We start from the raw sequence: 27,211 nt of genomic DNA on the forward strand, positions 1-27,211 counted from the left end.
AGATATTAAGTTGTGCCAAGTTTGTTTCATACCTGCTAAATCAATGCTGATCAATGAATAGCAATGTCTGTGCATAATAATATATTTGTACTTCTGTAAAAACTCAAGGGGAAATGGAACCTCTCCAAAATGCTGTAAGGGCTGAGGGATTAGAGTGAACTTTATCTCCCACCAGAAGCAGAAGCTTCTAGCAACTAAAATGTGGGGGGAGAAAAACTAACGTGCTCCAAAGAAATTCATAGTAGCTACTAAAGATAGCACTATCTGGCTCAAAACAGGCTACACAAAGCCTGCCCTGAGGATTGTACACTAAATGGAAGAAGAGGTTGAAGATACTTGGAACTTTAATCCATTACTAGTAGGTCCAAATCCTGGTCAAAAACCCAGCTCTGCACAAAAGTGGTGACAGCACTCCATAACAGTGAGGAAGAAGACACTCCTCCTTGTGGAGGCACTCCTCAGTTTCTCAATCCTTGTTCCTCTTGGGGAGAATGAATTTGGTAGATGAACTTACCTGTCAATGCACTGGCCCCACCTATACCTCTCTTTCTAACCCTGTTCTTCCCTCTGAAGGGTATAGAAGGGATACAGACCATTCCCTATTAGTTCCCTACTTCCTGAAGTGGGTCACTGCCAATTCAGCTGTGTCTGGAACCCCCACATTTATGAACAAGCTGCATTTTCCTTTTAGGTTTAAGCTAGCTTTGCAGTCGCTGAAACATAGGTGTACAAGCCATACAGCAATAGACCTACATGTATAAATAATGGAGCACAAAGATATCTGAATGCATTTCAGAATTATTTGGGTACATAAATGTTCTCAAATAGCTAGTAAAAATGTGCCCTTAATATTCTTTTTTAGGCTCTGGGTTCCAGCTCACCAGCCCACACTCAAAAACTGATTGGCAGCTAATGCCCACCTTTCCTCTAAAATCCTGATTGGGAAAGCTTCGCTGATTTGGGCAATCCCTGCCCACTGCAGCAGGGATCTGGACCCGGACTTGGAGTTGGTAAGTAGGGGGCGGGGGAGGGGGTGCTGGAGGAGGGGGGAGGGGAACATGGGGGGCCCCCTGCCAGGCCCAATCCCCCCACCTGCTCCCCCAGTCCCCCCGACCCCCACCCACTCCCCCATGGCTGCCCTGCCCACCCCAGCTCCTGGTGGTAAGCCCCTACTCACCAGGTGCTGCTGGGTGGGGGGGCTATCCCCACTGCCCACCACTGCCCTGCACTGTATGGGAGGCTCTGCATGAGCCCCCAACCTCGCCCCTGGTGTCCCAGCCCCCCCATTGCTGCCCCACCCACCCCAGCTCTGGCTCTTTAAGGAAAAAAAAAAAGAAAAACCCCACTGAACTTGCCAGCTCATGCAGCAGCCTCGGGGCTTTAGGGGGCATGTGCAGAGCCCTCCATGCAGCACTGGGCAGTGGGGGGCAGCAGGGATTGCCACCCTCACCCGTCAGGAACTGGTGAGCCTGGGGGTTTGTTTTTTTTTTCTTAAAGAGCCAGAGCTGGGGCAGGTGGGGCAGTCATGAGGGGGGCTGGGGCAGCAGGGGGAGGTTGGGGGGCTCATGCAGAGCCCCCCATGCAGCATGGGGCAGTGGGGGGAAGCAGGGATCACCCTGTTGCCTGGCAGCAGCTGGTGAGTTGGGGCTTTTTTTTCAAAGTACTGGGAGCTGGGGCAGGCAAGGCAGCCATTGTCAGGGCTGGGAGAGTGGGCAGGGGATGGGGCCTGTACAATTCAGGGATCTGGCAGCAGCTGAATATCCAAATCAGATTTGGCCGAATGAATTCAGGACAGTGATTCGAATCACCAAATCAAATCACTGTCCCCCGAATCGGCTGAATCTGAAATGAATACTAGTCGTTTCACACAGACCTACTGACCAGGTTCCATGTGCACACTAATTTCTCTTCTCCTTATTCCTTCCTCTTCTTTTTTCCCTGCCTCGCAACCCCTGGAGGTTTCCGAGAGGTGCTGTCCAAATTAACAGTCATTACAGCTCTGCAGGCTGCCCCCTGGTTCCACCTGCTGTTACACTCATTAGATTTACATTCCAATACATTCTAATTATGTAAGCAATAGCTCTGCTTCCTAGACATGAAAACATGAAGTACAAGGGTAAAAGAGGGAGAAGCAAGAATGAATTGTCTTGGGCAAGTACTTATTACAGCTAGAATTATAAAGTAGCTTCCCAAGTACAGGTATTTGAATTACTCATCCCACTGTATCTAGTACCTTACTAACATGGAGTATAACCCTCCCTGATTATGTTATAATTCTGTAAATTATTTTCTAATCCCATGGATCAGATTTTAGTGCCTTCATGATGAAAATTGTTGTACATCTTGGCTAAGCACAGTAAAAAAAGCACGAGGCTGAATTGATTCAGTCTTTGCAGGTTAGTTTAAATTTTGGAGATTAAACTGAAAAACAACTGGACAGACATTTACCTTTGATTCAGGAAATGCAGCCACATGCCTGCAGTGGCTTAAACCAGAAGCTAGGGGGTGGCAAAGTATGGCTTCCTGACATGTAGCCAGCATAGGCTGTGTGTTTTCTTCCTCTTCCTGCTGCCCCCAAGGTCTCTGGGATTTTGCAGTCCAAAATCACACTCTTCAGGGTTGCTTATCACTTCCTCTTCCTGCTTCCAGGTGCCTCTAGGTTTTGTAGTCCACAGTTGCAGCCAGTTGTAAGTTTCAGTAAGTTTAGCAACAGGGCTGCTCTGTACTTGGAGGAAGGTGGGTTTAACTCCTCTCCCTGGCCCTAGACCCTAGCCAGGGCTTGCCATGGGGGCAGTCCCTGCCTTCCCCCCCATCCCCCCCAAAAAACCTTCTCTGCAGGAGTAGACAGTCCAACCCAGGGCTGGAAAGCATTTTGGGATGCTGGAGGACTGTGATTTAACTTGAAGCAGGAAGGGGCCTAGTTCTGCTTCCATTGAAGCCTGTGAGAATTCTTCAATAGATTTTAATGGACTGAAGACTGGCTCAGCAATGGAAGTGGCATTTCATTTGACTCAGCTTCCAATCTGTGGCCAAAGTATTCTTTAGTTATTACAAAACTAATAGGTTTTAAAGAATTTTAGGGGTTTTTGCAAAATCTGCTTAGCTAGGGCTTTATAGCTGCTTTCAGACATTAAAACCCCCCCCCAAAACAAAACAAAACATGCTTTACCAGAAAAAGCAGCATGTTACTTCGACCCAGTTTTGCAGCATCTGTATAGATTGGGTGCTTCAGAAGGGCTTTTTGGCACTTTTATCTAAAGCTGATTCAATCCACTATTAGATTTAAAAAAACAAAACAAAAAAGCCCCACTAAAATGCCTAATCTATACAGACATTGGGCAAGCCAGGTCCAATTAACACAATGCATCTTTTGGGCATGCACTGGGCTTGGTGCAGGAGCATGCTGTGTTTAAATAAAGAGACCTTTTGGGTTTGGGGTTTTTTTAATGTCTGCAAGCTGCCTATGTGCCTTAGCTGGGGCAGGATCATTAGGAAGGACAGGAAGGGCATGGCAAACAATTGACTGCTCTTTCTAAAGAAAGTACTTTTGTGAGAAAAATATTACAGAATATTTCTTGGTAGATGCAGGTGGGGGCATACTGGAGCTTACTTTGGTTTAGCTCAGTGCCTAAACTAATATGTTTGCCTACAGAAACTGAGTGTTAGAGCATAAAACTATTCACTAGCAACATACATAATGCACTAGAGTGTGAATGCATGTGCTACCTGACTTGATAATGTAAATATTGCATTGTCTACAGTATCTCTTTAGGTATGCTGGTCCTGGTCTACACTAAGAATAAGCTTTCTGATGAGTATAATGAAAAATTGTAAGTAAGGAAAGACAGATTTCATGTTGCATGGGAAATGCAGCTAAGAAATAAATGCCTTTTGCTTCCTGGTGAGCTTTAACTGGCTAAAAAGCAATCAGCAGTGGTCTGTTATTGCAATGGGTGATCATTCATATTAACAAGGAAGGATGGGATCCTAGGAGCAAGCCACACACAATAATTGCAGGGGTCCCTGGAAGTTTTTGTTTGAATTGAGCTATTGCTTGGGAACCCAGGGTTCTGCTGTGCAAACACAGAAAAAAAAGAGAATCCCTTTTTAAAAAGATATATTGCATGCATATAGAGCCCTATAGGGAAGAACTGAGTGTTTGTACGGTGCCTGGAATAATGGGACTGCACCCATTTGTGACCTTACAGTAGTTCAATATAAATAGTAAAAAAAAAAAAAAATTACAGCAGCCGCAGTCATTTTGCACCTAGCTCCGAATACCATTTGCACTCTGTCTTAAAAGTCAGCAGCATATAAAAAGGAGATGAGAGAAACAAATAGAGTAGGATGCAAGTACAACATATCAAATACAGGAAAAGGCCTGATTCTGCAACCCTAATTAATGCAATTATTCCTACAGGACCAAATACTGAAATGTAATATGCAATAATAATTGCCATCTTTCACCATCTCTCATGGAGTATTAAAAGCAGTTGCCAAACTCCTATTGATACCAGTGGGCTCGTGCCTGACTGCCAGCCAGGCTCTGCCCACCCAGATTGCCACTGCTGGAGCCCCAGGAGGCCCCCAGGATCTTAGGTAAGGCTGCTGGGGCCAACACAGGTTCTGGCCCCAGCCTCTCCCACCCCACCCCACCCCACCCCACCCCACCCAGGGCAGTTTGCCATGTGCCAGAGGGTGTGTGCAGGGGCATTCCCCAGGGACAAGTAGCAGAGGCACAACTATGTGCTGCTGCTATTTGTCCCCAGGGAAACGCACATACACGCTCGTTTGAACGTGCCCAATGAGGCCAAAATCTAGCGTAGGAACTAGACCTGTTCATGTAACCTGAAGCTGCAAGTCAGCCTCCCTAGTATATGAAAATTGTTTAAAAGGAAAATACCAAAAGCACGTTAATCCTATGCCTCAGATCAAGAGAAGTCGTGGCCTTACCAGCTCCCTCAAACCACATTTGCAAACTAGCGAATTTATAGGATCCATAAACAATTAGAATAAATCAAATAGATTCTCCTTTTGGTTTGTTTTAGATTACTTTATAATTAACTAATGTGCTTTCCTGAAACAAGTTTGATGTTATCCTAATGGCTTTGGCTACATAATGAGATCACCAACTAAATGACTGCGTAACCACAGGGAATGGTAATTAAGTTTTAGGGAGTGTAATGTTACCTCAGACTGAATAGTCTTAGAGCTGGAACATCATGTCAGAGCTCTGATATCATAAATAACAGAAAAATTACTTAGTGAAGGTTATACATAAATTTATTGAACATTCATAATACATGCAAATACAAATATCAGGAAAGCCCCTAAATAAACACTTATTTCTATTTCAGCACAATGTCATATAAAAGAAACCAAGTATTGAAATGTTTCTTTCAGCTTCCAGTTCAGCAGTGCATTTAATCACTCACATAAGTCTCATTTGTGGCAGCTATCATTATTATGGCAGTTTAAATCACCTGAGGATCTGTCCTTATGGACTTAAGACACTGCTTAAATGCTTGCTGTATTGGGACCCCAGGGAGTTAAATGTCATTTATTACAGCAGCTTGCTGGTAAGATATTGTGAGGATGTTCAGGTGATATTGTTGGATGTTCTTGCTAATTTGTAAAAACAAAATGCATGAAAAGTAAACAAATAGGCTTTGCCTTAGGAAATAGGGCCCTTAAATTATTAACTTTTACTAATGATCTAAAATGTCTCCTGTGATAAATCTTTTCTCTCACTTTCCAAACTCAATGTTTTATAGAGTCATTACAATTCTGAGCCATCAGCCCATTAAATAGACTATAGTATGTTGTTGCTTTTCTTTCACTCTGGACAGTGTAGTTTTAATTAATCATGTAGGACATTATTGTTTTTGTTATTTATGATAATGCATAAGCTAAAGGTCACAAACAGCTTAAACCACTCAGCTGTAATTTGTTTGCTTATTTTAGGTATGGTTATACAGCTCTATTTCTTTCACTAAAACAGGATCTTGACAGCAATGACTATAGGAATATTCCTATTTCTGATTGATATGTTTCCTAGGGCAGGTGGTAACAAAGGAAGTATTTGGAAACAGTTTCAGTATGGCTGAATATTTGACACAACAACGAAAAATGTTTCCTTTTTTTAATTCATCAGTTGCTGCACGTACATTCTACCTCCTCTTGGTAATCTCTTTGAGACACGAGAAATGAAAACTCATTATTAAATAAAACATAGTACTGTTTCATGCTGCTTGTTTATGCTCAAATACTTGTCTTGGTTACCCGAGAAATGCAATACATATCTATCCTCATCTTCATTTGCTGAAGGTCATTGTACCACCATTAAAGTCAGTAGAGTTCGGCTGATTTACATCAGGTGCCTTTTTTAACGCAGCGAGGCTTGGTACAAGCTCTGATATTAACTCATTCTTAGAATGCAAGGTGCACCTAATGAGCAATAATGGGGAATCACGAAAATGCTTATAACTTTCTCATTTCTTGCCTGATTTGGATGGTAGCCCCTTCTGAGGGCATAAAGCCTGCCAAGTCTCAAGGAGATAGGTGCAGCGGTTTTTGTGGAACTGCACCTCAAACTGCTCAAAGCAAAACTAGTATCACTTGTGGCAGCATGCCATCATCCCACACACAGATCTGGGGGCCTGTACCCCCATGCGAGGAGTCTGGCACAGCCCCACAGCCCTTGCAGAGGGCGTGGGCCCCCAGATCGGTGTGTAGGATGACAGCAGGCTGCCGCTGCCAGCTGGGGCCAATGCCAGCACTGGGTTCTTCCTGGCACTTGGCATAGGCTGTGCTAGGCAGACTCAGGTGCTGGTGCTAGTGCTGGCCCCAGCTGGCAGAGGCAGCATGCTGCCATCCATATGCTCTGCAGCTGAAGAGTACAGAGCTTTAAAAAACCACCAAAAACTAACTGGCTCTGGCAGTGGTGATTGGGGCCTCTGAGGGCTTGTGGCACAGCCCCCCCACATAGCACGGGGCAGTGAGGGGAGTGGGGATCACCCCCCTGCCTGGCATCTGCGTGGCACCTACACCTTTCTGTGGGTGCAGCACAGCTTGGCAGGGCATTGTGCACTGCCAGGGAGCTGGGGTGGCTCCACCTGTCAGCCAGAATTCCCAGTTCATTTCCCCAGCTATCTGATCATTCCCCCAGCTCTTCCTGGGGGGCGCAGCCCCCAGAGCTGCACGCGGAGTTTCAGCAGGCTGCTGTGGCTGGCTGGGGAAATAGCCCAGAGCCACCGCCATTCCCAGATGGCAGCGGCAACCTGCTGTCATCCTGCATCATGCAGCAGAAGCACCACAGTCTTCCTGGTGCTTGATGCAAGCTGCAAAGTGGCTGCTGCTGGCCCCAGCCTGCAGCAGCAGCCTGCTGAAACCCCGCGTGCAGATTGGGGGTCCATGCCACCCAAGAAGAGCTGCTCAGAGAGCTGGAGGAAGTGACCAGAGAGCTGGGGAATTGAACCCAGAGCTAGATGTCAATAGCAGCGCAGTCCTTCCCCCTCCCTCCCTCCCTCCCTCTCTCTCCTTAGTTTCTGCTTAGCTTCAAGCGAGCCCGGCTTCAAAACTCAAAACATTTCAAAATGTGTATAATGCCCTCGTTTTGTTTCTAAGCTGTTTTGAAGCCTTTCATTTTGTTTTGATTTCACTGTTTCAAGCTTGAAATACATTGAAACAGCTTCAAAATGAAACACCTTCTGAAATTTCTCGGAGCCCTAACTACTAGCACTGAAACATTAGCACTACTACTGAAAATAATACTTTGTGATCCTAGTACTGTAAGAATTAGGGCTGTGTGAAGCTTTGGATGCTGATTCAATTCAGAGCATACTCAGCCTCGGTTGCTGCGGCTCGGTGGCCTTGGGGCTTTGCAGGGCTTGTGCAGAGCCCCCCATGTGGCACAGGGCAGTGGGGATGGGGCCCCGCTGGCAGGAATGGTGAGTCTAGGGGGTTTTCTCATTTTTTTTCCATGAAGGGACAGAGCTGGGGCAGGTGGGGCAGCCATGTGTAGGGCTGGGACAGTGGGGGAGGGGGCCGGGGGGCTCATGCAGAGTGCCCCATGCAAAGTGGGGTAGCACCCAGTGAGTTGGGGCTTTTTTTTCTTTCCAAAGTGCTGGGAAGTGCAGTGGGTGGGGCAGCCACTGCCAGGCTGGGAGAGCAGGTAGGGGATGGGCTTGGGTGTTTCGGAGATTTGGAGATCCGGCAGCAGCTGAATCTCTGAATCATATTTGTTCAAAACAATCCGGGACAGTCATTTGAATCACCAAATCGAATCGCTCTCCCCCAAATCAGCTGAATCTGAATCCAAAGCAAATACTAACTGCTTCGCACAGACCTAGTAAGAATGAATTAACTGTTCTTTGAGCACTATTTTGCTTTCATGACTATTGAACAGCTGTAGCAAGATGCCTGCATGATTTATGAAGGTCCTTACCTGATGATCCTACGATAGGTAGTTGGTTATATACATTGTTGACTTACTATTTTATGAATATTTATTAACGACATACTTAACTATTGGGCACCCATATCTTTTGTCTGAATCTTAATGTAGTTTTTTTGTTGTATTACAGTGGGAGAGATAGAGAAAAGTAGGAGATCTCATAAATAGTCAGTGAATAAAATTTTCAGAAGAGCTAGAGTTCTTGGCTTTGGTCCTTCTAAAGCCTGCTTAGGCACTTGCCATTAAAAAGTCAGATTCAACAAGAGGCGAGGAGACATCTGGCTCTAGCTTGGTTGTTAGAGCTTTCCCTTGGGAGTTGAACCCATTAGGCTGAGGTGGGAACTGAACACAGGTCTTTCATCTCTAGGATATGTAACATGTGGGTGGCTCCACTTCCCTGCGTTTTAAAAGAAAACGATTTAGCACCTAGTAGCCAAAATGACAATTTAGGCACCTAATTCCCAGAAGTGGTTTCCAATGCTTATTCCCAGTCTCAGATAAGCATCCAAGTGTAGGAGAGGCAGAATTTCAGGCAGTATTATTTTCCAGTGGTTCCCACTGGCCAGCTTAGTTATCTCCCTACTCGTCATGTTGCCTTTTATGAATCCTGTTCCCAGGCTCCTAACAACTGGACTTGTGACACATTACAGTGGGATCCCAAACAAACAGATGAACATCTATTCTGGGGTAACTACACACAATAGGTAGGGTGGCAGTAGGTTGCTATTATTCTGACTTGATACTAAGTAGTGGGGGATCAGGTAACAGCTTGTTTGCCTTGAGGAAACAGCTACTGTAAAATAAAGTGCCATGTGCCACCTACAGTAGAATATTTTTGCACCTTATTTTTCCTACTCAGATTTGAGTAAATGACATCAGTATAGGCCTGTGTGCTTTTGTTTTTTGTTTTTATGATGACGTAAAAGCTGTGATTTCTTTGATGTAAATGTGCTGTCCATCCAAGAGATAAGTACAGAACTTAAGCATCTGCTTCACGTTTGTCAATTCCACTTTAGGAGCTGGCATCTGAACACTGGGCCTGGCAATACTGAGCGTTGTCTTGCCAAAGCCCCTTTGAAGATCTGGCCCAAAGAACAAAGTCACTTTTTCTAAGCCATGGAGACATTTTTGATGAGTCTGGCCTCCTCATTATTAGCTTAAGGTTCCAATCTTGGTCAATGGAAAAATCAAATTGACTTCAATGAGATTGTTTTTGTGTGTGAAGTTACACATATGCCTATTTGCTTGGTCCATGTTAAAAATTCAATTCAGTTGTATGTTGTTTTAGAGGTGAACTAGTTAGTCTGAGTTTCCAGAGATGCAGCACTTAATTATGCTTAAAGCAAATGACCAAAGTTTGTAATAAGATTTTCAAAAGCACTCCATATTGTCTCTGCTCCTAGTGAAGTCCATGACAGTTTTGATAGTCCCACTCTTATTATCTGTTCTCAAAATGAAACAAATTGCCTCCTTGATATTTCCACAGTTCCTCTGCCCAATTTGAGTGGCATAGTTTGTTACAAGTTTCACAGATCCATGAGCTGTCTGAATTGGAGTCCAGGTTTACAGCACGCTGCTTCCTTCTTTCTCACTTTGCTTCCATCCTCTGGATCAAAGCCACTTCATGCTGAGCTGGATCTAGTGCCCGATCTTCCCTCCAGATTGGACAGGATTAAGCACTCCTCCCAGCTTTCTACATTGATGCTGAATGACTTCATGTAATTTTTGCACATATCATGATACTGCCAGAAAGAGCAAACCCACTTTCTAGAGCTGTCTTGAAACTCTCTGTACAAAATATTCTTGGGGATACAGTCTCCACAGTAGTGGGCACACTGAAAAGGGACAAAATTATCTTAGAAATACAGCAAAAAGGTTAACAATAAATGTGCTAACCTAATGAAACAAACTACCTAACGAACTGTGAAAATAGTAGTGAATTCTCCATCTCTTTGAAGCTTTATGGTATAATTTTATCACATAAAAATACATATTTAAAAAGAAAAACAGGGATAAAAAATACAGAATATGTGCAGCTTGCCCAAATTATTATTACTTTACAAACTTGAGTTTAATAAGTGAATGTGCAACCTTAATATTTACTCTTGTAAGTTTTTAAAATGATATATATTAACATTTTATAGGGAATACCAGCTCCCTAAGACTTATGGAGAAAACTGTGCTGGCCTACATATCTAGTATTTCCAAATTTTGTGATATCTGATGTTTTTCATGATGCCTGAGGTCCTGCAGTCCAGGTGATTTCATGACAATATTGATTTTAATTTTCCTGGTTGCAGAAGAAGACTTGAAAATGTATAGCAGAAAGCAAATAAGCTGCCCAGAGTTTATTAGTTTGGAAAATATATTATTCTGGATTGTTCTATTTGAGCTCTGAGTCAGAGCTGGATGGCTGGAACTGGCAATTGCTGTCCTGTTGCAGGTTTTTCCTGTGTTATTTGTCAGGTTCCAGATCACTTGGGGGTGGGGGGAGGGTGGGGGGGAGAGATGCGATATAAGGGTAATTGTTTAGCATTTTGGATAAAATGCTGTTGCTGACTTTTTAGGTTTTAGGATCTGAGAGCAAATTTTCTTGGGGAAGCTTAGTTGGAATTCTCTTCTTGTTAATGAGGGACAAGGCTACTGGGGTTCCCAGATGACCTCTCTTTGAGGTTGTGATAAGAGATGATAGAAAATTTAGTCCCTCCTTGCAGCCATTTTATAATCTTGGTTGGCAGTATGGCAAGCTGAGAGGTGAGAAAGCTATGCAAATTCTCCACTTTTCCCACATTAAGGAGAGACTTGTACATGACAGATCTTCAGTGGATACTTTATATCAGCTAAGGATGCATTTTATGGAAGGCTGTTGAGTTTCCCTTGAAATCTTTGGACAAACAGACTTCTTTTCTTTTCTTGTCTTTTCCAATCCATATAAAGACCGCTGACATGACTCTATTTCTGAGGGACTGTCTTTGCTGCCTTTCTATTTTGGCAAATCAAATTTAAGCCTTGGGCAGGAGAAAGTTGCTGTAGCAGTGTTAATAAATTCCACAGATGTACTTTTTCTGTTTGTTTGATAGTTCTATAATTGGAATAATGAGAAATAGCAGAAAAATATTATTTCTTAGGCAGAGTACGTTTGCAGTATTCACAAAAATGTCAAGCACAGGCTATTTTGGAACTGTGGAAGAAACAACTTGCAGCCAACTCCATGCCAAGCCAATGATTTGAAAGGTGAACCTTGAGTAACAGCAGCAAGACATTTTCTCCTTGTTTTGTTGCTGCTATAACATTCCCTGCCCCTTGCTGTTATAAATGTGTCCATACATGTGAGTGGAGGCTTTATCTGCAGACAAGTGCCTGGTTAAAAGGAGACAAGGTTCTTTGGGTCAATGTAATATATTTTATTAGACCAACTCAATAGTTGGAAAAATTGTTCTTTGCAAGCTTTTGGGCACAAACACTCTTCTCCGGCATAGGGAGAGTTTGCTGGTGTCTTGTGTTTTCTTGAATGGAACAGAAGCCAATATGTAGAATGCAGGTTTGTGGAAATGCAAATGCATGGCAGTGGGGATTAAAAGCTATGGCAGACAATAGGTGTTATACAGGTAGGTGGGGCAGGTGGGGAAAGGAGAGCAGTATAAGAAATAAGAATGGTATAGTATAGGACACTATTTAAAAACTGACTGCTACAAAAAAACAAACTGTGTTACAATCTCAGTCCTACTTGTCAACTTTTCAATTGACAGAAATCTCAAGCTGAGTTCTAAAAGATTTATGGAAAAAAATGTTAATGTTTCAAAGAATTTGTTGTAATATCTTTATTGTCCTGAGAAGAGTGAGAGGAGGACCAAACAGGCTCTAAACTGCCGTTGTATGTATTATGAGTACTAAACTCACCGAAAATGCAGGGGAGAACACTTGAACAGGGGAAAAGTCAGCACTGAATTTAAGGAAAAGCTAATTTCATGTTATTACTACTGTAAAATAGTGCAGAGCAGGACCTCCATTCTGACTTAACTATGGACTTGTTTAAGGAAATATGATGATTTTTTTCTTTAATTTCTGTGCTAGCTTCCACCCGGTTTGGAAGATGTTCCCAATACGTTTTCTGAGAGCATAGAGTTTCTTAGCTCCCTTGAGAGGGAACAAGAGTTTGAGCTGTACCTTATTATCGTTATAAAATGTCATAAATGATTTCACTCTAAAATGCAAGTCTGTATTTTTTGGGTACCCAAAAAGCAAACTGACCCATTTTTCAACTTCAGCATGCTTAAGAACACCAGTGAACATGCTATCAATGCAGGGGGAAAATGCAAAGAAGTAGTGATTTATGGTCTGCCTGAGCTTAGAATGCCTATCAGGCTAGTGTGATTAAGAAACACCAGTTTCTAGTGCTAGTGGTATGCAAAGGATAGGGCTAACATATCTAGCTGACTCTGATTTCCCATCATGAATGACCGGTACCCATTTATAGCTGGTTTGTTTAGATTAGTCTTCAGCATAAATACAGAGCAAGGTTCAGAGTCACAGCTGTAGATCCATAGCAGGACACTTTAACTACTCCACTATCATATCTCTATAGAAGTAACATCAGCAGTGTATTTTATTTGACTTTCACAATAAATGACTTTCACTACAAGTAATGACAGAATTGTGTGCACATGCACAATTTGCATCCATAAATGAAAATTTGTTAAAACAAGTGCTATATTGGTTCACCTTATGACCAGATAGGCCAGGTTCATCTCTACTATAACCCCACTCTTCTACTTGCTATAAAATAAAATAAGTAGAACACAATTATTAAAATGTGTTATGAATCACACTGATACATTTTAATATGAATATTGAAAAGGCAACTTTTTTGTTACTTCTGTGCATTTCCTAAGTCAGAAAGGATTCCTCATGTGGAAATCAGGTATCCCGCGCAAGTTAGGTATTATTGGGTACGTCTACAAGTCAACTTATGGCAATGTAACGATGCGCTATATCACCATACAGCACACTATGGCGGTGTAACAATTACATAGGTCTATACATGATCACTAGCTACATTGCCATAGCAGAATGCTCCCTGGTTATAGCATGCCGCTACGGCAATGTAGTGGGGAAGTCTAAGTGTACGCTGCCCGTACCTCACAGTACAGGCAGTTACTGCACCATGCTTTAGTACTTCCAAAAGAAGTACTAAAGCACAGCGACATGTAAATGTGTCCATTATAACTAAAAGGAAAGCAAAATATATTACTCTTTTAAAAACCAGTATTTCTGGCCAGTGTTTTCTCCTACTACCTGAGTTCTGCATCTGGATGTGTTCCTGGAAGTGCCAACTCTTGCAGTGGGAGAACATGCTGACTGTGGATTTAGGAAAAGTGCATGGGTAGTGTCTAATGCCCTGGCTGTTGTCTTCAACTGCCTAACATTCCTTCTAGAAGGTCCTCATGGTTTCCATTAGTAAGTTTTATATTGCAGAGTTATACCTAATGAGAATGGATTGATGCACTGCACACCAATCTAACTCCATCAAGATCAGTTGTAGGAATCTCAAGCAAGGCAATCAATGTACAGTACACCTGCCAAGCAGAACTGCACTGGAAATGTTGTGGTTCATTCCTTTGTACTTTAAAAAAGAATCGTCTTAGTGAAAGTATTGAAATTTTAAGGAAGACATGTCTCATGAAAGAGAAAACAGAGGGCCCTCCCCAGGCTTTCACCATCTATTGAAACATAAAAATAACAAGGGTATATTTTACACCACTGGAAATACAAAATAGCCCTGCTGAATTAAGATCACTTATTTTATACCATTGACTTGGAGATCAGGATGAAGTCCACTGCATTTGCTTGGAAGGACCCTATGGGGAAACAAACAAAGCAGGCCAGGAAAGTATGTAACTTCACCTCTGAAACCTTTCTGCTCAGAAGACATAACTTTGAAGCCAAACTGAATTGGAAGCTTATTCGTTATTTGCCTCATTTTAGTTTCCATTTGGGCACGTCACACAACCATTGCACAATTCAACAGAATTGGTAGTTTCTGCTCAGTAAAAGCCAACAGACAGAATAGCAGGGGTGTGACAAATGAGACCTGAGCTTGTCCTGAGAGTCAGGCTATCAGCTTTGTAATGAATTGCCATGTGGGAGATTACAGTTCAAACTCACAGCTTAGTCTTGTTCTTCTAACCCTGCGGGGCCTTGCGTTTCTGTAGTAGGAAATGCTGTCAGATCCTCGGCTTTCTTCTGCAGTGATCTGCCTCTGCCTGCTCCTTAAGCATTAATGACAGGAGCCTTCTACAGCCATTGTTGGAAATATAGGGAAGGGTTGTGTTTGTTCATTACCATGACAAGTGTACCTGGAAGTGCAAACTTTTGCAGTGGCAGAACAAGCTGTTGGATTTAGGAAAAGAACATTAGAATGCTCTAGTGCCAGTTCTCACAATTGATTTTGGAGGTTCATTTAATATCCCTTTACCTAAGAGGTAAAAGAGGTCCCACCACAAATCTGACATTTCACCTAAGTCCCTCAAATAAGTCACTCCAGGTCAGACCTGACATTTCTTTTATTTTTAAGCTTGGAGAGAACAGAAAGAAAGCTTTTAAAAAAGTATTCAGGTTCTTTTTTTAACCTTTTAGGGAAGAAAGCTTGATGCGTTAATCATTAGGTCAGGTGTGTCAAACATGTCCTCACAGAGAAGCTGGGAATCTGGGGAAGGGTGAGTGAGTGTGGGGCTTGAGTTGAATCTCCAGCTACATAGCCACGTTCAGGACATGGGGTGGTGGCTGGAGGCTAGAAGCCAGGGAGGCGTGACCAACAGTTGAGTTAAACCCTCATGCTGTTCCTCGCTGATCTGGCCCATGAAGAACGCTGTGATATGAAGTCAATCAGGGGACACAAGTGAGCTTGAATCTCCTGATTTAGGCCAATAGTAAATGGCTGTTATAAAACACAGTGCTTAATTCCTGAAGGAAAGAAATTGCTAAACTGAGTAAGACCTAAAGAAGCTTTTTTTTTGTAGGAAATTTCTATTAATCAAAGCTACCTGAAAGAAATTATGCAGACTAGGTTTTAATATAAATGGGAGCTAGGAGCTAGGGTCTAGTTCAGTAAGCTCAGTTTATTCAGCATAGTGCTATAATAGGGAATCTTAGAAGATGAGCACCTTGTATTACAGCAAACAACAGCATGCAACATATTGCTAGGCTGTAAGTTATTGCTGCCCACAGGCAGTTTTAAATTACATGTTGCACTTTTAATTTAAATATTCATCTTTTGTTTTGTATTTTTTTAATTATGCATAAATAGTACTCTTTTAGGTACCAGTGCTCCTGTGTTGGTTGGCACAATTTCTGAAGGCTGCAATGGGAATTTAAATAACTGCTCCTGGAATAAAATAAACTAAAAAGAAAGTAGCATATATGAACATTAGTCACTGATTTTGTTTTCATTAGTGATGAGAAAGCAGAGGACAGCCATGTTAGCAGTTCAAAACTGCAAATGTAATAGAAGGAAAGAAATAGAAATGGCTTGGGAGAAGTGGAATAAAAATTAAAATAAGATTGGACAAGGTGAAATGGTGTGGAGAAGGGCAGGATGAAAGTCTGAATCACTAAAGTGTACCTAATCAGAGCAGTCAGCGGTTATTAAAGACGTAACAACATTTTGGCACCCTGAGGGGTGGGGAGGGGAATGGAGGGAGGGTTGCAGGAAGCACTTACCTCCTTGTTCAGGGACTGCTGCAGTGGTGTCAGTGGCATGGGCTGAGCATGAGCTGCTGTGGCTGTGGCAGTGGCAGCGGCAACAGCAGTCTCCCTGGGAGCTGCTGTTCTGGTGCCCCCTCTGAATTTGTGTGCAGGGATCGGCATCTCTTGCCCCACCCTGCAAATTATGCTACCGGTTGTTATCAAATAGGGTTGCAAACCCTTCTGGATTGGCTGGGAGTCTACCGGAATCGGAATCGATCTCCCAGTGACTGCTGAAAGCAATCCGGAAGATTTTAATAGATTTTTAATAGGATATTTTAGACAAAAAACCCCTCTCAGAATAGCTTCAGTCAGAGTTGGCAACCCTATTATCAAATGAAATGGAACGTGTGACCTGCAAACAGAAATGTTCTATGGAGAAACGCAAACCAAAAGATGGGGGCAACAAACCGTTTAAAATAGGCAAATGTAGGCAACCAAATTAGAAATGGCAGATGCTACATGAAGGCTCTGAATCATTACCTATGTATCAACATGGACCCAAGCTAGGCCACCCTGTCTTGCAAGGCTTTGGTGCACTTGCCTATTCATATCTTGAACTTCCCAGGGTTTTCCTGGGTGAGGATTGTATTCTACAGTTTATCCCAAGCTATTTTTATTAACAATTTCTATGGACAGCCCTGTACCTTTAAAAATTGTCCTGTCCTATAAGGAAGGCCAATCAAATAACACAAAATCTCCACCAAGGTACACCTTTCCTGCAGAACGGGAGCAGTCTTCAAGAGCCCAGGACTCCACAATGATAATGAGTACCTCGGGTATAGTAATGCCATCACCCAATATTTTCCAGTTCCATGAGCACCAGAACTACACGGACACTTCAGCAAGGCAGTTAAATATGTATTGAAATATTTGTAGAGTTCCAGTGAAGTGACTTGCTGGATCAGGGCCCAGTTGCTTAAGACCGTGAAGGATTTCACCTGCCCCTTCTAAATAGAGATTCCAAGATTTTCTAACCACTCAAAATGAGTATCAGCAAAGGTAAGGATTTCATTTAAGTCTACAGTTTGGGCTGTGGTTCTGGCAAACCTTAATTCTGTTCAGAACAGTTTGCCAGTCTTTTGTACAAATGTCTGATAAAACCTGCTTGGTGAGCCAGGGACTTCAATCCAAATATGGCTGAGATTACTTGGGCTAGGGACAGACGTTCAAAAAGCCGGAGTCTGAACAGATTCAACCTTTGCAGGTTAGTCTAATCTGCCTAGGCTGAACCGGTTTGTAACCGGACAAACATGCAAGCAGATGCCTGTATTTGCTCGGGCCAGGTGCAGGGGGCACTAGAGCCAGTCCTCACCTGCAGGGAAGCTGTGCTGAGGGGCGTGTGGCCAACCCAGGCTGAACTGGCCCTCCCTGTGCCACAGACAGGGACCCAGGACCCGGGAGCCACCCAGCTGCCAGTGGGGTAGAAAGGAAACAAACTCTGCTCCCTGCCCCCCTCTGCCTCAGTGGCCATGGTGCCCGGTGCTGCAGCAGTGAGGTGGGGGTGTGCAGGCAGACTCAGCTTGGGTCCCTGCCAGTGGCACAGCAAGGAGGAATTAAACCTCTCTCTGGCCAGACCCCCATCCTTGCCAGTCCCTGCTCTGGCTGCGGAGCAGTGGGGTGGGCCAGCCTGGCTGGGCTGGAGGAGAGACCCCCACCCAGAGATCATGCTGGGATGCTGGGGGTCTCTGATTTAACTCAAACCAGCAAAGGTTTTGGGATAGACTGTGCATAAACCAGTTTGAGCCAAATCAGTTAAATCTGATACTACATTCAACCAGGTTTATCTCAAACTGGTTTCAGCCATTTTCAAACTGGTTTATGTACACTGAATGTCTGTTCTGTTACAGGTTTAAACCAGTTTAAGATCACTTAAACTAGTGTATGTGTAATGGCTGCCCCTGGCCTAGAAGTCTGAAGAGCTCAAATTATTAAATTGCTCTATCATTTAGTGTTGTCAAGTAAAATGATTGTAGTTTACATCATAGAAATCAGTTAGAGGTCATGGGAAAAAAATGAATTCTTTCCAAAGTTATATAATTAGATGTTGAAAGTAGAAGTCTGAGTTAGAAGGACTCTAGGAAAGAGTAACAGGTGATCACCAAGTCAAACTTGATATGAAAAAAGTATGACATCAGTAGACTATTGCAAAGCTGCTCTGTGTGTTGAATCCACAGCCATCTGAATATTTTTGGGTCCAAGAAAATATAAGTAGCTATGCAAGTATATTAGTGTATCTAGCAGGCAGAGGAAGTGAGAAATCATAGCTGTGGGGTTATCAGGTGGCTGTATTTCTTCAATGTGCAAAGATAATCAAGAAAAATGTTTTTATAATGATGTAAAAACTCAAGGACATGGAATTTTTCTCAATATAAACAGGCTATTACCAACCCTCCTGGCACCTACTATAAGCAATTGCCACAGGAGAGTCTATTTTCTATCCACTCCAGACACCAGTGTAACTTTAGCAATGTAAATGTGCTGCATATTCTCAACTTAACATCAAAGACACTACACTAGCAAAGAATTTTGGCCCATACCTTTTCTCCTGAAAAATATCTGTCCTTAGCTTGATCTTGAGTTTCCTCATATAGCCCTAATAAAATCAAGGGGATAACTCTACCAGTTACTTTCATCTCAAGGTAAATAACGAACACAAAGTCATGCTCATCCTGGCATGTTACTGCAACTCTGGAAATATTGCCTGGTCAATACCTCTTTGAGACTAAAGCCTGGGAAAATAACTCTCCATAGACTGAAAACACAGAGCACTGGGTGGGAAGGGAACAGTGTGGCTGAGAAGTAGACTAAAGCAGTCCTATCTAGACTTTTCCCCAGACTTGTACCATTGAGATATTTCGTGTTATATCCAGTTCTGCACAGGATGACTGACACAAAAATTTGAAGCTTTGGAAACTTTTAGCCTGCCACATTCTGCCCTCAGGCTCATACAAGCAACTTCCCCTGTTGCACTGCAATTAGCCTGTTCTAAGATCAAATAAACAAGCAAATTATAATGATTTCAGTTTCTTTGTAAATTTTAACATTCTTCTGGTGATGTTGGGGACATTGCCTTTCTCTGTTGCATTACCTTGTTAAAAATGTAGCTTTTTTCTTTTTTCCAAACTTTTAAATTTATCTTAGTCTCATTTCAGGTGTTTCTCACCTAAATTATCCTAGCTGATAAACCCAAGCTCTTTGGTTTCTGTTCACTTTCCTTGCTCATCCTTGCCATTCACCACATTCATTTGGAGCAGCGCATTAAGCATATTGGCAGCATTCTCCTTTACCATGTTTGACATGTCTAATGACAACTGCTGCCTCAGTCTCTTTAGATTAAATAGATTTATAGCCTCTAGCTTTTCTGAGGCATACTAAAGGGAGAAATAAGTAGGAAATAAATAAAAGAGGACAGTGAATGAGGAAGTTGAAACAATCTGCCAGACTATTCTAAACTCTAACGTTTCCGGCATAATGTATTTCAGGTCTGGGTTGTAGAAAAATCATGCTCTATGCATCTGCCTTGTTCTGTTTGGTACCCTGCCTGTCATTAATGGGAACCATTACAGAACCAAGTAACACATAAAGAAAATAATAGTGTCTTCCAAGGATCAGAATTTTGCACTCTTTATTCTGCCATAATTTCTACTGATGGCATTTTGCCTTATTGCCTGAGATTCAGCCAAAAGTGACTTGATTTCTCTTCCTATTATAATGAGCAAAAGTCTTAGCTAGATAACACTTTGAATGGGGCTGAAATACTATCCCATCACTTACAGATTAAATGTTCTGTTTAATATTGAGGAATCGGTCCAGTCTTTTAGTAGTGCAGCTCTTTTCAGGTTATTAAATTAGTATCATATTCTCCTATTCTTCTGATATTGCAAATAAAGTTCTATTAGATTGTCTCTGCCCATTTGTGAGGCTAGGGTGAGGCTCAGAGTTGTCCATTTTATTCAGTTTTTAAGTTCAGTTTTCAGTTTGTCAGTGCTAGGGCAAAGTTTGCAGAAGGTCTTGCAGAGCACTACATTTTAAAAGCCTTACTCTAAAGGAGTGTTTCTAGTACAACTCCATCTCATGCCTTAACTGAATAAGGGAATTGTTGTAGAATTCCCATTGCCATTCATTTGCATTACAGCACTCAAAAACCCCATCTGAAATTGGGGCTCACTGCACTTTTGCACTATATAGGCATGGCTACACATGCAGGCATGTGCGCTTGCAGCATCTCAAATAGCAGTAGTACAAATTTGTACCGGAGATTTGTGCCTCAGCACACATGCCTGAACATGCAATTTGGTGTGGGATGAATTGTGCTACTTGGGGCAAACCCTGCCCAGCTCCTCCTGCACCTTCTGCCAGGGGGAGCTAGAGGCCCCAGCAGTATGAAAAGCTGCCTGGCGAGCAGCTCAGGGCTACTTGCCCTCAGGAGCTTCTGAAGCCCAGCCAGTTAGTGTCTGTGGACACTAGCCCCCTGCACCAACTGGACTGCTGAAGCAGCCCTAACCTAGAGCAGCCCGCACACCCTCTACCCACTGCAGCAGACTAGCAGTGAGGTTGTTCTCTGACTGTGACCTGCTGCCACCTGCAGCAGCATCCACCCCTTGGACCTGCAGCCCTTTGGCTACACACTTGCGACACCCAGATGGGGACCACAAGGCCTCATGGGCTCTTGTACGAGCACTGCAGCAGAGCCACCTGCACCCTTGAACCAGCGGCCAGTGGGCTGTGACTGCACAGTCAGCCTTTGGGCAGCACTGCTCTCAAGTCTTCTGGTGCCCCTGCTCTGCCATCTGGGTACTTATCACCTAGAAGATGTACTCCTTATGGTGGCCTGCTTCAAACTGTCAAGGTGTGTCCTGCTGGCCCCAAATGGCCAGGAGGTCAGACACCTCATCTTCCCTCCATCTGGGTCCCCGTTGCTGGCTCTGGGCAAGCTCCTCTACTTGGGTCCCACCACTTGCCTCACCAGCAGGGATCCTAGTTTTCCATGTTTAAAAATGTTATATAGAGAGAGATCAGTTCAGCAATGTTTTATTGATATATTTACAATGTTAAAGCAGTTTGGAAGCCTACTGGTACCACTATCATCATCATCAAACAAAAGATCTATACACTTTGTTTGTTTTTGGTTTTTTTATCATAGAAAAATCAGAGCTGTCCTAGCCCCCTTTGCTCACCAAGATGTGGGGTGCTGAGTAGCACTGATATGGTGGTGCCCTGCCCCTGCCCTTGTCCCTCACTTCCAACCCACAGCCTCACCAGTGCCCTGCACTCCTGACCTGCAGCCCCTGCCTGCCCCCACTAGCTCTCTCCCAGCAGCAGCTCTATCCCAGTCCCAGGACAAGAGTCTAGCTGCAGCTGTACTACCCACTCCTTTGTGGCTCTGAGCAGTGCCATCCCTTGCCATTCTGCTCTTTGCACCTATGCCCAGGCCCCAGCAATCCCCATGCTGTCCCTGGAAAGCTCTTGACTGGAGGTCAATGACTGGGCTGGGCAAACCCCTTCCCTTACAGGCCAGCCTCCCCCTAAACAGGCTGCCCTAGGAGGGCAGGAGGGCTCTAAGCCCAGTTCTGGCAGCCTATCCTACCCGGAGAGTTCCCCCCAAACCCAACCCCCATCTCTCTCTCATATATACCGCTGCTGCCGAACCTCCACCTGCTATCACACCCCCAAGTGGTTCCTGGGACCAGGAGCCCACACAGGCCTGGGCCCCCTGTGTGGGCATGGGGCAGGACACAGGGCAGGACTGCACTGGTGTGGGCACAGGGCAGGGCTGTAGTGTGACAGTTGTCTCTGCAGCCATGGCTCCTGCCAGCAGGTCCTGTCCCATTCTGTCTAGTGGCTGGGTATGCAGGGTGTGAGATATAGGGGGATGTGGGGCTTGGTGGGGGAAGGAGTGTTTGGGGGGTTTGTGGGTAGGTGTAGGGTTTGTGGGGGTGAGGTTTGTGCAGGGCTTTAAGGTGGTGTGGGCTTTGTGGGTACAGCAAAAGCTCTGTTATCTGGCACCCATGGGAAATGACGGGTACTGGATAACCAAATAAGCTGGTTGCCTGAGAGGCCAGAACAGGAGTCTTTGCCTGTTTGGGCCTCTACGCCTCCCACCACATCCAGTGCACTGGCGTCAGTGTCCCGGGGACAGGGACGGGGGCTCCACACAAGCTGCTTTGCCCCAGGCCGTGTGGGCTTAGCGGCTCAGGTTGCTTTGCCCAGGGCCATGGCGGCTCAGCAAAACCAGAAGTGCCACAGTGAGCACTTCTGATTTTGCTTTTGCCGCATTGACTGGCATGACAGTTGAGCTTGCCAGTTTCTAAGGAGCTGGATAATGCGGCTTTTACTGTATGTAGATGGGAGACTTGGGGGGAGTGGGGTTTGTGGGTGGATTGTGGGGGACTGTGTAGGGGACTGCTCAGCAGGGGTGGGTCTCCCACCTGCCCCCCATGCAGTTCAGAGTCCCCCTGCAGCAGCAGCAGCAGCCGCCATTGGGGCACTCATGTCTGCTCCTGGCAGAGGCCCCTGGCAGCGCAGCACAGCCTCAGACTGGCAGCTTCCCACGGTGCCAGCCCGGACCATGTGCCCTCGGATAGAACTGGGCTGGATCTGTCACCCATGGCTTTCAGTGCCACAGGCAGAAGCTGTGCACCCTCGGGCCAGGTCCTGCCTGCATGTGTCCTGCGTGCTGTTGAGCCAAGCCAGCTCCATGCTGGCTCTGAGGGCACATGGTGGCCGGGTTGGCGCCATGTGCAGCGGCCAGTCTGGAGTGGCATCACTCTGCCGGGGGTCTCTGTCAGGAGTGAGCATAAGTGCCCTGCTTATGTGTGCAACCATAAGGTTGCTGCTGCTCCAGCAGGGGCTGCGCACTGGGGGGGGAAGGGGCAGGTAGGAGAACCACCCCTCCTGAGCAGTTTCCTTACCACCCTCACATTCCTACTTACCGGGCACAGAGCCTGGGTCTAATCCACCACTGCAGCCTTTCCCCACTGAGGCAGTGTGCTGGAGCAGCAGGGGCAAACAGCAGTCATAGAGATGGTTTGGAGGACCTAGCTTTCAGTTGCTTCAGCCTCCTGTGCTGCTTTTCCCCAGCGGTTTATGTTTTGATACCAGAATTTCCTGGTATCAAATTTAGAGTCATATTTGCAGCACGGGGAACATTTTTTCATTTTTAGTGTGCCTCCTGTGCCATCTCAAACTGCTTTGAGATGCTGCAACAGGCACGTGCTTGCTTGTCTGGACTCTGCCTCTATGTGCACAAAGAGCTTGCGGCTTAAATGAACAAAGAGAAAACAGACAAAGAGTGGCTAAAAGAGAGCATTATTATAAGGGATTCTCTCTATGAGCATATTATGGTGAGGGCACTTAAGAATTCCCTTCTCCCTAGAGGAAAGTTCTCACTGACTTAAATTTTGGTGAATAAATTATCTTTTGCTGATGGTGATCAACAGAGTTTAATCAAAAAGATTATATGCCTACTCAGGGCCGAGACTGTAATGGAACCCGCAACTTTCACTGATCCCTTAGAAGACAATAAATATTTCATTCAATAATTATTTCATATTCCATATACTCAATGTTAAGTATGATCAAGTAAACATGGGCTAATATACATGTTTGTGCCAGTATTATATTGGTCTCTCATTTTAGATTTATATTGTGTGTGTGTGTGTATATTAAATACTCTGTTAAGATAAGATGTAAACAGAGTATATATTAGAATCAAGAACACCAAGGTAAAATGAATTTTTGTGATGTCTGTCAAACTTTAGTACACTCTACTTTCTATTTAGAATTATGATAATAGTCTTCTGTTTCAGCTTTAGCCTGTGAGCCCTAAACTTGAAGCTCTAGTGGAAGTATTAAATAGATTAGATCTGCAGTTGCTAGAGCTATGATTTCTGCTGAACATATTTCCTCTGCTTCTCCTGCTTTTGCTATGGTAGATTGCCTGCAAGGCTTGACTTTGAATCTGGGCCTTTAGCCAAAACAAAAGCCCATGAAAGATAAAAGCACTTACTTGTGGGATCACCAAATATTATATTAAGCTAGGGTACAAAGAAGTTCTTTGTCGGAAAACATAGCCTAGGTCTAGAAATGCGTTATGTACAGAAGGGAGACCTGGCAAATATTAGAAAAGGTGTTTCATGTCAGGTTAATGAACATGCCCAGTCACCAAACTAGCATAGCAACAGTGTGCTACAGAAAGGCTTTGGCTTTTATGAAAAGGGGAAATGAAAAGATGTTCAGAAGAATAAGAGCATGGTATTATTTTTTTTAAAGGTACTAACAGTAAATTTTTTTTAGGTGCCAGCAGCAGACCATTTAATCGTATCTGACTTAAGTCTAGTTGAACTTGGAGCAGCCAGGTCAGTCCCACAGGAATTTGTGTAATAGAAGTTGAAAAGAAAGGGTACAGGGCACTGGCCTGCTGTCTCATTAATCCTGCTCCTTTGCCTGCTGTTTCAGCCACTCTTGTTTGTTATCTTCTCCTCAACCTGTGCTGGAAACCTTCCCTGGAAATGATGTCAGCCAGATTTGGCTCAGCTGCTACCAGACTAGTAGAGGCTTTGAAAAAGTGGAGGAAGCCTGTCCAGTGACTGTCACAGAAAGGCAGGGCAGACATTGGAAATGGGTTTGATCACAAGTAGTGTCCAGGCTACAGTGACAAGCTATAAGGATAAAGTGGAGACAGCCTATCCAGTGGCCAGATCAATAGAATAGATATCCCTTTGGATCAAATGCTGATAGCATTCAGAACATGAGACTGGTAGAAGTCAAAGCTAGAACATATTAATCTCAAATTGATCTTAGAAGCTCAATCAGAGAGGGGAGCTATCGATGGTTACTTGGAAGTTGTCATTTGAATTTTCTCTGAAGTAATACTCTCTGCATAATCCACTATAGCTATCACCATACTACTTCTTCTTGCTGAGGGATGAGTCAAATAAATTCTCATCTGTTTGGATGGGAAACAGCGGTTTATTTATCTTTAAGAACAGCCTCTTTCATTGCAAAGCTAAATTTACAATTCTGTCTTTTTCTGAGGAAGTCTTAAACTATGAAGCAGCAATTAGTCAGGGTATGTGTTGTGGTGAACTTCAAGCAAGAGCCAGTTTGAGTTGGCTGTTGCATAGTACAGAGGTGCACGTTAAGTGAGACAATAGTTAGAAGAAAGACACTAAATGAGTCACACTTCCTGTCCTTGGCTCAGACTGACTGCTTAACAACAGAGTGAGCAACAGCTGGGGGACAATGATGAAAAGCGGATCTTAGATGAAGAGCAATAAGAAGGTCTCTCAAATAGATTGCAAACTATCTCCGGCAGTGACTGCTCTTCCTGAAGGGAGCATTGCTGCCATTGTCAGAAGGAGCAAGTTCAGTCCCTTAACCAGGACGGTTAAATTATATTGCTCACCAAATGGTGGAAAATAAGTATCCCCATACCTTCAAGGATGTCCTCTTGAGTGATGTTGTTTTTGAACCGCCATCCTTTATTCTCATTGATCATCTCACTGAATAAATCAAAATACTACACCAATTAGAATTGTTCATTGCATGCAATTCAGTAGATAAAGGGGCACAAAAAATAAAAACAAAAGGCTGCAAGCATAGCAAATTTGATCCTTCGTTCAAAACAAGTACACCAGAATGCTTAGACAAGGTTCTTTGGGTAAATCTGATATCTTTAATTAGACCAACTAAAATAGATGGAAAAATTCTTCGTTGCAAGCGTTCAGGTACAAACACCCTTCTTCAGGCAGAAGAATCTTTATGGGGTTTTTTTGATGCATTTGCTCAGTTCTAGCAACAGTCTTAGAACCTATCCAGAAGACAGCCGTCATATCTACAAATACTGCTTGGATCCCTGTTCTGTCTCTCTTTCTCTTTCCTCTGTTTCAGCCTGTTAGTGCCAGAAAACCCTTTTCAATGTCCATAGCTTTTCAGCCACTTCAGCACTGATCGCCCAAGTTTCAACACTTGCTTCTCTCTCTCCTTCAGAGTTATCTTAACAAGCTAACACATCCCAATCTGTGAAGGTGTGACATTCATCTGCCTTGTTAACAGTGCTGTATTTATTAACATCACTAAGGGGGATTTAGCACTAAAGCACCGAGAAATAAATTTCACAAAGCTTTCCAAGTAGTTTGCAAAGCACAGATCACTGTGAAGATTCAGCTGGATCTAGGCTGTTTTCATTCATATCAAGCTATTACTTAGTCAATTTTAACTTTAAGGAGCTTTTAACCATGCACATGTATCTTCATAAACTGTCTGCTTCTATTATAGAATAAATTAAAATTGACCTTTTATTTAATGCATTTAAATAAGGGGAATATTATATAACATTATCTGAAATCTTTCTTGTGATGTAACCCATTGGGTTACATCCATGTCAGTGCTCATATGGGGTTAGTATGAAGGTCCGCCAGCCAGCTTATAGAGCTTTATATATTCAGCATCTGAGGTCTCCAGATCAGCACTGTTCAATTGGGCAAGACAGAGGCTGGCACTAAATATTTACTCATAGGGCGTGTCTACACATGAAAATAAGCATGACTGAATTTAATGTGCATTAAGCAATTTTTGGCAGGTGTCTACATGTGCAGACACTTGGGACTCAAGTCCTAAGTCCCTCCAGTCCTGCCATGTGTCCCTGTGGCCACCAGGGGGAGCTCCAGCCTCTGGCCACATGGCTGCCAGGACTTGGCAGCCATGTTGAAGCCAGAACCAGCTGCCAGCACTTGCCAGCCATCTTGGACACTCTGATCCCTGGCCAGCCCCTTCCCTGCCCAGGAGCCACATGCCCAGTGCAGGGGCAGCATGCACCAGCTCCCTGCTTGCCCACCCTGTCTCTCTATAGCAGGGCTGGTCCAGCCCCTGCCCTTGCCCACAATGCCCAGTGTCCCGTACTCCCGCTGGCTGTGGTGCTGCCCCTGCTGGCCCAGCAGCGCCCCCACCCAGCCCCAGAACAGCCACACCCACCAGTGGGGACCAGGACACTGGCTATGGGAGGCCCTC

The 27,211-nt window shown here is 44.0% G+C and overlaps 1 long non-coding RNA gene across 1 annotated transcript in view; it reads left to right on the plus strand.

Moving 5' to 3' along the window:
• The first annotated feature begins 868 nt into the window (after positions 1–868).
• Positions 869–27,211, plus strand: part of LOC132243602 (uncharacterized) — a 166,307-nt gene continuing 139,964 nt past the window's right edge. The window contains exon 1 of the long non-coding RNA XR_009455281.1: positions 869–1,010. This is a non-coding gene — a long non-coding RNA (uncharacterized LOC132243602). The remainder of the gene's footprint in view (positions 1,011–27,211) is intronic.

This window comes from Alligator mississippiensis, chromosome 10 (assembly GCF_030867095.1).
Source record: "Alligator mississippiensis isolate rAllMis1 chromosome 10, rAllMis1, whole genome shotgun sequence".
Lineage (NCBI taxonomy): Eukaryota > Metazoa > Chordata > Crocodylia > Alligatoridae > Alligator > Alligator mississippiensis.